The following is a 4,417-nucleotide window of genomic DNA, read 5'->3' as shown; positions in this document are numbered from 1 at the left end:
CAAGAATTTATTAGAAACAAGTCTTCAGAAACACCGACCTTTCAGTTAGTTGTTTTATGAGTGTGAATGACGGTGTGTTAGAGTGTCACTTGGCCCATCTCAGAGAGGAGTAGGAGGAAAGCTAGCTACAAGGCGATTCGGCGGGTAAATTCACTCAGTATGAAGAATCTGCTCTTCAGACGAGTCTGACAGAGAGGGCCTGGCATTTTGAGATAACGCTACACTTGTGTGCGAAACGTAAGGATGAAGATAGCTTCCCCATGATGTGTCACTGCCAAGTAACATAGCTGTCCAGTCACATTAATGTGATCATCTGTTAAATACCTGAGTAACCATCTTTTGCAGCGTGGCCCGTTGTAAGACGTGGACGAAGAGCGCCAGTGAGGTTGTGAAAGGTACCAACAAGGACGAAACCCATGCCGACTCCTGTGTTGTGACCAGCGGCACTAAGTTTCGCGTTTAGGGATGCAAGACGTGTACAGCCTGGTCGAAGTGATTCCACAGATTCTTTATTAGGTTTAAATAAAGAGAGTTTGGAGTCCAGAGAATTACAGTAATCCTGATGCTGTTACACCACGCGCGTACACTGAGAGCTGTGTGGCACGTGGCAGCGTCCAGCTAGTAGGTCCACTGTGCCGAGGAAAAACAGACCGCACTTAGGGGTGGATATAGTCCTCAAGGATCGATATATACTCGTTTTCATCCACTGTGCCTTCCAGAACGATGATATCGCGAAGGAAATGCGTTCCTCAAACCGTTACACTCCCTCTTTCGACGTGTACCCTTCTGACGATTGTTGCAAACTCCTACCGAATAGGCCATGAAGGCCCAACGATACTGATCGGCCGCCGTGTCACCCTCAGCCAATAGGCGTCACTGGATGCGGATATGGAGGGGCATGTGGTCAGCACACCGCTCTCCCGGCCGTATGTCAGTTTCCGGAGCCACTGCTTCTCAAGCAAGTAGCTCCTCAGTTTGCCTCACAAGGGTTGAGTGCGCCCCCCTTGCCAACAGCCCTCAGCAGACCGGATGGTCACCCATCCAAGTGCTAGCTCAGCCCGACAGCGCTTAACTTCGGTGATCTGACGGGAACCGGTGTTACCACTGCAGTAAGGCCATTGGCCGCCGATTGTTGTAGGGTGTTTGTTTCCCGACGTTTCGGGCCGTACACGTCAATGGCCATCTGCCCGATGGAACATAAAACACGATCCACCTCAAAAGTCCACCTGTCGCCTCTCAGTGGATGTCCAGTAGTTCCTTGCAAATTTCAGCCTTCGCCACTCATGAACAGCATTCAGCATAGGTGCATGAACCACGCGTCTCTAATGGAGGCACATATGCAGCAACGTTCGCTAAACGGTCGTTGAGGACACACTGTTGGTAGGCTCTGCATTCATCTGGGTAGTCAGTTGCTCAACATCTGATGGTTCATTCACCCTTACCTATCTTCGTATCCCTCGTTCACCCTGTTTATGGCCCGTGTTGTACTACACTTGCCTCGGCGCCAATTTTGGATAGCGTCATGTTACCATGCATTGTATACTTTAACGACGGTAGCATTCAGTTTCGGAAATGCTTCCATACTTGGCCCGAAAGCCAATTATTATGTCCTTTCGGACGTCAGATAAACCCCTCCGTTTCCGCATTACGACATCGACTGCACTGTTTTCCGCGTCCCCTGACATGCTTTGTACACTCTCCGCTGCTAGTGCCGCCAGCTATCGTCTGTGAGTGGTTGTTGCACGTTGACGTCGAACATGGGTGGTGGTCACATTAATGTCACCGGGCCGTGTAGAAAGAAGTGCAACAGTGTAATTCAGACTGTAACCGAAAGAAATACGCAAGGAGACGAACAGAGATGACACTTTTATTCAAAGATAATAATTACACAGAAATTACTGTGATTCATGATGGTCCCCTGGACATTACAAAAGGGGGAACATGGTTCTTAACACAGAGTGTGACCACCACGGCCAACAGTATGTACTGTGCAACGTGCTCCCAACTGGCCACTGGGTTGGTAAAGAGTTTTTGTGGTAGAACGTCCCAGTCCTCCGTCCAGCGCGGTTGACAACCGCTCGATGGTCGTTCTTGCATGTGGATTTGCTGCAAAGCGTCTCCTCAACGCATCCCATATGTGTCCAATAGGATTTGAGTCGGGGGAACGGACAGGCCACTCCATTCGCCGAATATCCTCTCGTTCCAAGAGCATCTCCACCTGCGCCATTCGAAGCGGTCGCGCGTTTTCATCCATAAAAATGAAGACAGTGCCGAATGCTCTCCAGAAAATACGAACATTGGGAAGGAGTACCGTATACAGTAAAGTTGACTAATCAATACAAGTGAGGTCAAAACGATCACCTTCGACAGTGCTGGACGTTCCCGGGTATGATAAAAAGGTGGGACCAACCAATGCATCCAGGAACATCGTCGAAGATAATCGTTTTGGTGGTCTAAGTGTTATGGTATGGGAAGGTATAATATCTCATGGGGTAGTGACCCGCGAATCTTTGAACGTGTTAAACTCACAGGTCAACGTTATTGTGCCACTGTACTTGTGAGGTCCTGCCCAATCTTCTCTTATAGGGTTGAAACTTCCCCTTCAAAAATTAAGAATGACTGTACTGGTAAACTTCTACGTTATTTGATTTTCAAACAGCTGAGCAAAACTGAACGTACTCAGACAGTTTTCTCTTTACATATTCTGACCATCTCTAAACTGACTCACAATATGTTTTTAGCGCAGCTCAATCTGACTTTCAATAATCCCTACAAAAGAACGGCCCTGACTAACAATAACCTATACCTTTCATGAGTCACATCCCTCACAAAAATCTTCGTTACTCGAACTACTTCAATACAACGAGCGCCAATACTGCCAGCTAAATAAAGGATTCTAACTACTGATGGCACTAACTACTGATAGGCATAGTTAGCAAATGAAAGATTTTGATAGAGAACAAACAATATACTGGGTGATCAAAAAGTCAGTATAAATTTGAAAACTTAATAAACCACGGATTAATGTAAATAGAGAGGTAAAAATCGACACACATGCTTGGAATGACATGCGATTTTATTAGAACAAAAGAAAAAAAGTATTGCTAGACGCTTGAAAGATCTCTTGCGAACGTCGTTTGGTGATGATCGTGTGCTCAGCCGCCACTTTCGTCATGCTTGGCTTCCCAGGTCGCCAGACCTCAGTCCGTGCGATTATTGGCTTTGGGGTTACCTGAAGTCGCAAGTGTATCGTGGTCGACCGACATCTCTGGGGATGCTGAAAGACAACATCCGGCGCCAATGCCTCACCATAACTCCGGACATGCCTTACAGTGCTGTTCACAACATTACTCCTCGACTACAGATATTGTTGAGGAATGATGGTGGACATATTGAGCATTTCCTGCAAAGAACATCATCTTTGCTTTGTCTTACTTTGTTATGCTAATTATTGCTATTCTGATCAGATGAAGCGCCATCTACCGGACATTTTTTGAACTGTTGTATTTTTTTGGTTCTAATAAACCCCATGTCATTCCAAGCATGTGTGTCAAATTGTACCTCTCTATCTACATTATTCCGTGATTTATTCAGTTTTCAAATTTATACTGACTTTTTGATCACCCGGTATTTACCTTAATAGTGTTCAAAAGTCATTATATATATATCAGTTCATGTCATTCAGTCCTACAAATTTCTTTTTTCTGACGGATACTCGTCCAGGTCGTCTGCTCTCAAAACTCTGGCATCTCTCTCTCCACATGCACCACTGCTGGCGGCTCACCTCCAACTAGGGTTGTGGCGATTCGTGAATGAGTCGTTCATTTGAACGACTCTAAATAAATAATAGTAAGAATCGAATCGTGATACGGACGAATCGTCGTTCAAAAGAATCGTAAGAACAATTGCGTGTTTCCCAGTCGTGACGATTCCAAGTTCCAACGATTCATCGATTCTTACAAGTTAGTACGCTATACTTCGAAGGCAACCTCCATATCATGCCGACTGCCGAGTCGTGCCGAATGATTACCACCGCCAGATGGCAGTCAAGTGGAGGATGCGCGTGAACAAAGGAAGCTCGGGAGGAACAAACGAAGTTCGTGGGCCGTAATATTACTCGTGAAAACCAAGCTGACACTTGGCGGTGGCTGACGGGAACGAGCGTAAAGGCATTTCCCATTTACTATCGCTACCATCAGCCACCGCGCTGACGTCAGCTTAGTTTGCGCGAGTAATACACGAACTAGTGATGATAAACGATATACAGCGAGTACACAGCTCCCAATACACACGATTAAAATGAAGAAATCCAAGTATGATGAATAAATACCTCTTATTTGTTGCAGATGCAATACAAAACACACACACCTTCTTTACACACGAGCAATAGCACTTGGATTATGTATTATATTTCGCG

General features: G+C 45.9%; 1 pseudogene; it reads right to left on the bottom strand.

Moving 5' to 3' along the window:
* Positions 1 to 1,005: 1,005 nt before the first annotated feature.
* LOC124796654 lies at positions 1,006 to 1,123 on the bottom strand (annotated as a pseudogene).
* Positions 1,124 to 4,417: the final 3,294 nt, after the last annotated feature.

The sequence above is a fragment of the Schistocerca piceifrons genome, chromosome 4 (genome assembly GCF_021461385.2).
Source record: "Schistocerca piceifrons isolate TAMUIC-IGC-003096 chromosome 4, iqSchPice1.1, whole genome shotgun sequence".
Taxonomy (NCBI): domain Eukaryota; kingdom Metazoa; phylum Arthropoda; class Insecta; order Orthoptera; family Acrididae; genus Schistocerca; species Schistocerca piceifrons.
Note: the sequence above shows the minus strand (reverse complement) of the source record. Positions and strands in the feature narration are given on the sequence as shown.